This window comes from Medicago truncatula, chromosome 5, assembly GCF_003473485.1.
Source record: "Medicago truncatula cultivar Jemalong A17 chromosome 5, MtrunA17r5.0-ANR, whole genome shotgun sequence".
Taxonomy (NCBI): Eukaryota; Viridiplantae; Streptophyta; class Magnoliopsida; order Fabales; family Fabaceae; genus Medicago; species Medicago truncatula.
Window position 1 is genome coordinate 32469000 of NC_053046.1, and position 10844 is coordinate 32479843.

Here is a 10844-nt window from a genome sequence, read left to right on the forward strand (position 1 = left end):
TTAGCTGCTAGTATTAATTTAAGGGTTAAATATGTTTTTAGTCCTTATATTTTGCGTCCCTTTGAAGAACAGTCCATACATTTCATTAAATGTTTTTAAAATCGTCATATTTTATCCCCGTTATCAAAATTAGTCCTTGCTGTTAACTCTTTAACGGAATACTGATGTGACATTCAGTGAGTCCCAATTATTTTAGGATTAAATATGTTTTTGGTCCCTACATTTCGCGTGACTTTGAAGAATAGTCCTTACATTTTAAGAAAATGTTTTTAAAAGGTCCTAATTGGTAGGATCCATTGAAGAAAATTTTGTTAAATTTCTCTTGTAGATTTGCTATGGAATTGCTGCGACAAGTCTTAGTTATGTTGCTGTAGATTTGTTGCGAAAGTGCTATTATAAGTCATGGTTATTTTGCTGCGGAAAATTCATTTTGAATGCTTTTTTGCTGCGGATTAACTAAATATTTGCTAAGATTTTTGTATTTCTTGCTACAGATTTCCTAAGAATTAATTCCCTAGCAAATTTGTCTCTTAATCCATGCTCCAGCCGAATCAATAGGCATTCCCTAGCACAACTCTAGCTAAACTTATTTGCTAGGAATAAGCTGTGAATTAGCTACGGAAATGGGCGTAGCAAGTCACATATTTTCTTGTAGTCGCTTTGTAATAACAGAACAGACATGGAAGAAGATGATGAGGTTCCTATTATCATTGGTAGACCATATTTAGCAACCGGGAAATATACGATAGATGCAGAGCAAGGCTCACTCAAGGGTTTACAATATCATTTATTAGAAATTTTAACAATTATAACATTGTGCAGTCATACTTCAAGGATTTACAATAACATTTTAGTACAAATTTTGTGTGTTATATTGATTATTTGAAACATTATTAGGAACATCATACAACATATTGGGAGAAATGAATGTTATTTGCTACATTTATTACAATCATTCTCCAATTGATATTTGCTGAAAGTAGATTAAGAAATTCAACACTTCTATATTTTTTTTATTAGGAAATACATATATTAAAGACGACGAGTTATAGGAATCAAGCATAGGTCATGTTTTCTTACTACAGCAAGCCCAAATGACTCAGTCATATCTAGTTCTTCATTCTTCATTCCATTAGGAAGCTTCCAATCAAAGTGGTAAAGTAACTGAGCAAGAGGCAGCTCAATGTTGGATAAGCCAAATGCCATGCCTGGACACATTCTTCTTCCAGCACCGAACGGTATGTACTCAAAGTTTGTACCTTTGAAATCAATTGTGCTATTAACAAACCTCTCGGGTTTAAAACTCTCAGCTTCTGCCCAATACCTTTCATCTCTTCCAATTGCCCAAACATTGATAGCAACTCTTGTTTTAGCTGGGATTTCATACCCATTGATTTGGCATCTCTCTCTACTTTCTCTTGGAATCAACAAAGGTAAAGAAGGATGCAACCTTAATGTTTCTTTGATTATAGACTTTAAGTATATCAAATGGTGCAACTCTGTTTCATCGACATGCCCCTTTTTATCAAACACTTTTCTTACTTCAGCTTGTGCTTCCTTCATTATCTTTGGGTTCTTTATCATCTCAGATATCCCCCATAACACAACTCCTGATGATGTTTCGGTACCACCAACAAACATATCCTACAAATGGATTAGCATTAACATTATCTAGTATATAAACCAACATGCATTTTTATCTATACAACAACAATAACAAAAATTAAGTTATTTATTTAATATAGGTAATTATAATCTTATTCTTTTCTTTTATGGAAATGTTTTTTCTAAAGGATTTTAATTTTATAAAGCAGTATTAAATTTTGAAATAAAGGTGTAAACAGGTTTGGTTGTAGACTAACCAGAATGATTGATTTCATACTGTCATCTGTTAATGTATGGTCATGTGACAGATCATTTTCCTGTTGAATCTTGATAAGTGCATCAACTAGATCTTCATCCTTGCTTTCTTCCTTGTGAATGTTTTTATGATCATCGACGATATCTTGCAATATCATATCAATCTCTTTATGAAACTTTTCAAATTTGGTCTTCACCCCACTCACCCGTTGAAGCATTTTAATAGAAGGATACACATCAGCAATACAAAATCCTCCCATCAAACTCGCTATTTCCTTTATTGCTGATTGGAACACTTGTTGGTGTTTATTCCTTTTCCCAAACGCTGCTCGTGTCGTTATCGCCGATGTCATTGCGAAAATCTTATGACTGAGATTTACAACTGATCCTTTACTTGTAGATATCGATTTAATAAGATTTGACACCTCTTATTCTCTTATATACCTAAATGATTGGACATGCTTTGCACTTAATAATTGTAAAGTACATATCTTTCGCAGTTGCCTCCAGTGTTCTCCATATGGAGAGAAGGCAATATCAGTAGCGTTGTAACCAAAAGAAGACAAAAGAAGGTTCGGTCTATCACAAAAGTTGAGGTCATGTGTTTTCATAATCTCTTTGGCCATTGATGGTGAACTAACTATTATGTATGACACTTCTCCTAATTTTAGGTACATTAAGGGTCCATATTTTTCAGCCAAATTTCTGAAGCACTGATGAAGTAATGAGTTACTAATAACTTGATGTATGTTTCCTATGACGGGTAGTGTCCATGGTCCTGGTGGTAAATTGATACTGGAATTGTTACAACTCCATTTTTTTAACTATTTTGAGTAGCACAAAGAGAAAGAGAAAGGAGCAAATAAAAGTGTTGTGAATTCGATGAAAAATCACACCAATAACAACTTGATGTATGGAGCAAGGGATAATTAAGCAACCAAAACAAAGTGTATGGAATAATTAAACACAAGCCAAAAGTAGAAGAACAACGGCGAGAAGAACACAAAGAAGAGAAGAACACAGAAATTTGTTGACCCAGTTCGGTCCAATCTGACCTAGTCTGGGGGAGAGAGCAGCCCTCCAATCCACTATATGATGAGTTTCGTTACAAAGAGAAATGAATGGGTTACAAGAATAAGTCTCCCGCCTAATTCTACCCAAAGTCCCAATCTCTTCCCGTAACCAAGAGACTCCAATCCTAATAGTGTTTCCCAAGGTGAATCAACCCACAAACCCTAGTGTTTGCTCCTAAGAGACAAACTCTATACAAACCCTAGTTTTGTTGTTGCCTTTCTAAACCCTTGTTTCAGCTCCCTCTATCTCAAAGTTTGCTTTGATACAATGTCTATATTTATAGTAAAAGTCCTGCTTAAAATCTATAACAAATCTGCTTTAAATTTGTAACAAATCTGTAACAAAAACTGTAACAAATCTGCTCCCAAAAATACGTTTTATTTTTACCCGCCAGCGCACCATCGTGCCACGATGAGACCCCATCGTGCCACGATTTTTCCAGTGTCTTGCCCAAAAAACTAAAACCTCCATCGTGCCACGATTCTGCAGAAACCTGATTTTAAGTTAACTCTCACAAAAAGCGCTATTAAAAAATGGGTTGTGAAACTCCATATGGTAGATTGATTAAGGAGAATTGAAAGATGGTAGTGTGAGTGTTTTACATTTGCTTTAGTTATATATATATATATATATATATATATATATATATATATATATATTGTTGTGAATCCGGTTGAAACTCACACCAATGAATAACAATGATGTGTGGAGCAAGAGATAGTGTATAGCAAAACCACACAAAGAGATAACAAAGCATAAACAAGATAAGAAAGAAAGAAAGAACAAAACACCAAGAAGATTGTTGACCCAGTTCAGCCAATATGGCCTAATCTGGGGGAGAGAGCAGCTCTCCAATCCAATATGAGAAAGTGTTACAAAGGGTTACAAGAAACTCTAGCCTTCAAGCTTTACACAAGACAAACCCTAGATTCTACCCTTTGGTGTTTCCCCACTCTCACAATATGAACCATAAAAGAGAAGACACTAGAGGAAGCTTTAGATCCTTCCAACTAATGAACTCCTCACTACCCAAGGTGATTACAATGTTTTTCCCAACCCAAGAGACACTCTCAACAAAGACACTCAACCCTTTGGTTCCCTCCTTTGTTATCCAAGTTCTCTCTCTAAGCTCTTCCAAGCCCCGCTTCAAAAAGCACAAGAACACAATATATACTAGTCTTCCTCTGAAGCAATCGTGCCACGATTTCCCAAGATCATGTCACGATTTGCGTCTGACCCAAGGTTGACCAGTCCTTATCAGTGATACTTAACGAGAAAGTCTCTGAATCGTGTCACGATTTCCCAAGATCGTGCCACGATTTGGCGTCCTGCAAACTAGCTCACGACACCTTGAAATCGTGTCACGATTTCTCTGTTCTTCCAGACCACAAATTTGAAGCCAATATCAACATATATATATATATATATTTTATGAGTGCCTCTGGTCCTTGGTCTTGTTTTTTGGGTTTCGGTGTGTAGGTTTACTCTAGATTTTCGTGATTCCTAGAGACCTATGTTGTATGTACATAACTTTTGTGTCTTCTATGCCCGTCTTTCCGCTCTTTTTATTGAGTTAACGTTTGAAAATTATTAAAAGTTAGCAGGTCATCACTTATAAAACGTTTGAAAATCGGTTTGTGAGGTGATGATTGCCCCCACATATAAACATATTGTCAAGTCATCACCTATCCGATGTGGGAATCTTAAAAGACCTAACAAAATTAGACACAATAAATCACCATTAAGCATTAACAAGATGATTTGCAGGCCTTACTAAAGCTTTAACTGCATAATTACCTTCTCTGAAGGTATTAGTACATAAGCTACCTAATCACTTATCCAAATGGATGCAATTCCTTATCTATCAAGGAACCATCATATTTTCATTGTCAAAGACAAACACCACAACTTGCGAGTCTCTTTCAAGCCATAAGTCCTTTCAACCCATAATATTGGCTTTTTCAATTTCATGTATCAAAACATGAAATTCTGCTAAAAAATGCATTGGAATGGCCTATATTTTGAGAAAAAGCTCCCAAGAAGTTAAACTATATATAATTATTCACATTTTTATGTTGAAGATATAAAAACTAAATTTAATTAACAGATTGGCAGACATTTATCATGTGTGTATATAATACGATCCAATCATTTCTATCAAAATTGTTTCCTAAAAAGTGTGAAGAATAGAAATGTAAAAAATTTCTTGATCTGCATTCTCAAGTGGTTTTAATGTCTAATATGAAGTTCCTTTTTATTGAAGAATTTTATTCATGAGATTTTCATATGAATTTGCTTATGAAGTTCCTTCTCTTGGACGTGAATGTTTCTAACATATACCCGCGTAACGGTTAGAACGGTCACGCTTGGATCCCCTCGTAGAAAAGCACACAAGCATTTGCTCTCAAACGAATGAGGAAAATGCTTGGGGAGGAAGGGCAACATCTTTGAATTAAACAAACAATTTAAAGAAGCAAGTCGTATGCTTGCCGTTTAACATTTTTTAACCCTCGGAATGCTCCAAGTCGCCACTTCACAACAAAGCAACGACTACGAGGGGGTGGGAACTATCCTTAACCCATCAATTCTACTTTTGATTAAAAAATGCTCGGTTATTAAAAAATTAACCCTACAAGCATACATTGAGTCAAAGGAAAATTCTTAAATATCACTATGAGCATACAGACATAACCAAACCTTAAACTACGAGGATAACGATCACATGCACCACTTCAAAATTTCAAAGCAAAATATTTCAAGCATATGCAAGTCAAAACTAAGCCTCACACTACGAGCATATCCGTCGCAAATTATACTTGGAAATAAAACCACACAAGTATAAGAAATAACGCGAGCATAAATAAGGTCAAACCTACACCAATACGGTTTACGCCTCCTCGAATAAGAGAACTTGGCCACAAGTTCCACCATCGAGCAAAAACCACGTGGAACAACGGATATGGAATTTCGTTCTACTCCATCATCCTAAAGGACGAGTTTAATCTATTTGACTGATGTAACTTGCTCCTCGGTATGAAAGTTTCCAACTGCTTCATCGCCGACAAGCATTGTTCTTTTAAGGAAATGCTACTTCTAAAAAAATTTAAATTTATAATGTGGTATTGAATTTTGAAATAGAGGTGTTGAAATTGTCTTCAAATTGTGATGTTGTGAAAGCTGAAAATCGTAGCGCGATTTTCAGAGACGTGGCGCGATTTTTGCTGGCATAATGGATGGTTTTTGCTGAAGCAAATCGTGGCGCGATTTTGTGCAGGAGTGACGCGATTTGTGGATAAGGTTGTCGTACCTTGGGTCGTACGCTTCAACCGTGGCGCGATTTTCACAGGCGCAGCGCGATTTTTGTCTGTCACTGTGTACTATTTAAGTGTTTCATCTCATTTTTTAAGGAAGAGGAGAGAGAACTTCAAGAGAGGAAAACTTGGGAAATCAAAGGAGGTAACTTTAGGGTTGAGGGTCTTTGATTAGAGTTCTCTTGGGTTGGGAAACATTGTAAACACCTTAGGTGAGTGAAAATCATTGAGTGTCTTGTTCATTTGTGAGATTGGAAAATGGGTAGAAATTAGGATTGTTCTTTGTGAGTTTGTTTAAGTTAATTTCTTGTAACCATTTGTATCCCTTTGTAAGAACTCATTGATACTGGATTGGAGAGATCTATCTCTCCCCCATATTAGGTCAAGTTGGACCGAACTGGGTCAACATTCTTTGGTGTGTTTGTTTCTCTCTTCTCTCTTTATCTTTTGAATTGCTTGTGGTTTTGAGCTTTTCACTTTGATTACTAGATTAGATATAGGTGTTGTTATTATTTTTGTTGCTTGTGTTCCCTTTGATATTAGTTACTACTTTCCTTTGCTCCACACATCATGGTTTGTATTGGTGTGATTTTGAGTCCGAATTCACAACAAAAGTGTACACTACAAGAAAAAACGCATTTTGCGACACTTACTCTGCGACCCTTACTTTTGAACTGTTGCAGAATAGACATCTGCGACACTTAATGCGGCTGGTAGACCCAACAGTCGCAGGTTTTTTAGCTTTTATTTCTTCAATGCGCGCTTTCACTCAAAGTTTTTGCCCAAATTATTTCACTCCCGCTTTCTTACTTTCAGTCTCCCTCTCACAACTTCAAAACCCTAAAACCCAATTTTATTCTCAATCTCACTTTCCCCAATCTGAAACCTAAATCTCTACCAATTTCACTCACTGATCTCTCAATCTCACCACCACCAACCCTCAATCGAAGCTTATATTCCCTCAATCGGTTCACTTTTCCTCACTCAATCGAAGCTTCGTTTCCTTTTTCAAGTCTCAATCGAAGCTTTGTTCGGTTTGGATTCACTCAATCAAACATTTGCTCTTTGTTTCAGATTCACCACCTTTTCCTCCTTTTCGTTTCAGATTCAATCCAAGTTTTATGTGAAACCATTTTCGTTCGCTTCCTCACTGCTCCTTTCTCCACCTCTTCCTATTTCTAGGTTATGATTTCACTCTTAGTTCACTACTTTCCTTTTCTAAGTTATAATATTTATTATCATTTTTTGGTTATTTAAGAATTTTATTTTTTACATTTTCTGTTTTTTCTGTTGATTTGAGTGTTTTATTGTTAATTTCTTGATTTTTTAAGTGTGATTCCTTGATTTGGAATTTGCTTGTGTTATTTCTCAGTTAGTGCATTCGGGTTTCGCCGTTGGTGGCCGTTATCCAGAGTTCTTCAACACTCTTACTGCACCTTCTCAAGGTAAACCCTTCTCTTGACCTGTCTTACTCTTAGTTGTGATTTTGATGATTTTTTTCTGAATTTTTAATTCAATACTTGTTATTAGGTTTTAGAATTGAAATGTTTGTTTGTTTGTTAATGAAGATTATGAGATCTTGATGTTAATGATTCTTGGTGTGTTGGATACTTTGACTTTGTTAATGATTTTTAGTGTGTTTGAAATGTTAGAGATGTTAATGAATGTTAGTGTGTTTGATACTTTGACTTTGTTAATGACTTTTTTGGTTGATTTAGTTTTGGTACTAAGTTGCTTCGATTTAGTTTTGGTTATAAGATGCTTCAATCTGAGTGTTGCAATTATTACTAGTAATTTTAGTATGATAAAATCATGAATTTCAATTTAAGTAATCACTGCTTCTGCTTCGTAAGAACACACTAAACCAGTAACAAAATACCAAGTGTGTTTTGTAAAATAGATCCCCTTTTGCAAATGTTAGCAGATTAGTTAGACAAATAGTCCCGTGCTTATATGTAGAGTTTTATGAAGGGAAGCTCATCAGCTGAATTTTATTTAATCACTACCTTAATTTTCATTGCTATATTAATCACTACCTTAATTTTCATTTCTGGTTTTGTTTTAGCCTTGTACGTAACAAAAGGCAAATTTATTATTCACTACCTTAATTTTCATTACTATATTTTGCTGTTATTCAGATGATTGTTCTATGGTATAAAAACTCAGACTGGTTCTTTAAATTGTAGGACTATATCAATTTAGTCACTCACATTATCCATGCTCCAAAATGATCTTCCAAAATTGAAAATTTTTAATCACGATGTTGCTCTGTTAATATTTGTAGGGACTAGAATGACACCAAGGTGATAACATTGGAGATCAATTTAAAACTGAATGAATAGTGTTAGGGATGCATTTGATAATAGATCATGATAGAGGGACGAACTTGATTAACATTTTGTGATTCCATGGATCATTTCAGACGGAATATTGATAAATACTAAAGTTAATTTGAAGTACTTCAGTGTTTATTCTTTTTCTATGCATTTGATAATATTGATTCCATGCATTTTTTCTTGTAGTGTGTAAACAGGTTTGGTTGTAGATTAACAAGATTTGACACCTCTTCTTCTCTTATATACCTAAATGATTAGACACGCTTTGCACTTAATAATTGTAAAGTACATATCTTTCGCAGTTGCCTCCAATGTTCTTCATATGTAGAGAAAGCAATACCAGTAGCGTTGTAACTAAATATTGTGGACAAAAGAAAGTTTGGTCTATCACAAAAGTTGAGGTCATGTGTTTTCATAATCTCTTTGGCCATTGATGGTGAACTAACTATTAGGTATGATACCTCTCCTAGTTTTAGGTGCATTAAGGGTCCATATTTTTCAGCTAAATTTTTGAAGCACTGATGAGGCAATGAGTTTCTAATAATTTGATGTATGTTTCCTATGATGGGTAGTGTCCGTGGTCCTTGTGGTAAATTGATAGTAGAATTATTACACCTCCATCTTTTAACTATTTTTAGTAGCACTAAGAAAATGAGAAAGGAGGCAACAAAATTGCTATTAAAAGAAGGGTTGTGAAATGCCGTGTGTTTCACATTTGGTTTAGTTATAGGGGTGTTCATGTCCAATCCAATCCAATGTAAACTGCAAAAATCGAACCGAAAAACCAAAAGCCAAACCAAACTAAAAACCAAAAAAAAACCGCAATTAGAAGATAGCTAGGGCGGACTTCCCTAGTTCGAGATAGATCTTTAAGCAGACCAAGTCATCATGTTCGATCTCTAAGGATGTAATTCGGCTTTTTATTATTAGGAAACATGATATCCAACGAAGGAATGAGAGAAAACTCATAATATTTCTATTGATGATAAAAGTGAATATTACAATGATATGAGATACCTTCTAATGAGGTGGTTACAACTATATATACTACTACATAACTAGTGCTAACTAGTATCTAACATATATCTCTAATAGTAAGGGAGTGAACCTTGGTATCGCAAGGAGTAAGGTTATTCTGTGCCTCCTCCAAATCATACTTGGCAAGCTCAAAATCTGTGAATTTATCAAAAAGATCATTCTCTAGCTCCCTAACCCACTTCTCCAGGTCCAATACTTTGGTCGCAAAACGACCCACATACCTGATCCGCTGAAAGTGTAGCACCGCTGAGAGTGCAATAAGAAATCAACAGTCATCAATCTCCTCCTGCCGTCTAAGATCTCCCAAGATGATAACTGCCCCCACTTCAGCCTCATTCACCATTTACTGGAGGTCTGCAGGAATTTTTGGCAAAGGCTGAGAAAAGAAAAGACCCAACTTATAAGGCAGAGAAGACTCAAATGCAAGCAGAGGTAATTGAAAAGATAAAATAAAAAAAAGTCAAATTTTTTGAAATATGGAAACAAGCTGCAACTCATTACTCATTATGTGAAGTTTTCATGGATATGTTCACTCGTCTTCAAATCAATCTATGTGTTATTGAGGCAATGCCAACCTATGCAATTTTTTTTAAGCAATTATCAACTAAGAAAATAAAATTCAAAAAGAATGAAACAATGTCATTGACAGGATAATGAAGTGCTATCTTCCAATGTAAGCTTCCTCCAAAAGTGAACCATCGTTCCGTGCATTATTGGAAATTTGACTATGGGAATTGCTCTTTGTGGTTTAGCAGCTAGTATTAATTTAATATCACTATCTATGATGAAGAAGTTATAAGATGGAAAACTACAACCCACCAAAATATACTTGCAACTTTCTTTGAAAAAAAATGTATATATACTTGCAACTTGCTGATATATCTTCAAGATTTTTGTATTGAAACATGAAAGTTATATTCTTGCCTTTGCTGATATATCTTCCAAGTGTTAGTAGGTTAACAAGTTCATGTTTCTGATTGACTTTGTAATAATAGACATGGAAGAAGGTTGAGAGGTTCCTAGTATCCTTGGTAGACCATATTCAGCCACCCGAAAAGATACGATAAATGCACCTTGCTCTGCATTTATCGTATAATATTTTTATCATTTTTGTAAATTATGATAATTAATAATAAAAGTTGTAACAATTATGACTATATAGTTATAAAATTGATTACTTATAATCCTTCTTTTCATGCTGTGTTCAGGTCGATTTTTTCCTCGG

The 10844-nt window shown here is 35.0% G+C and overlaps 1 long non-coding RNA gene and 1 pseudogene across 1 annotated transcript; one reads left to right on the forward strand and one right to left on the reverse strand.

Annotated features, from left to right (window-relative positions):
* Positions 1-1012: 1012 nt before the first annotated feature.
* On the reverse strand, positions 1013-9321 carry LOC11409576 (cytochrome P450 71D10-like; annotated as a pseudogene).
* On the forward strand, positions 6917-8761 carry LOC25494857 (uncharacterized). The gene is made up of 3 exons (XR_003011947.2): positions 6917-7427; positions 7618-7690; positions 8530-8761. It is a non-coding gene; the product is annotated as an uncharacterized lncRNA (long non-coding RNA).
* Positions 9322-10844: the final 1523 nt, after the last annotated feature.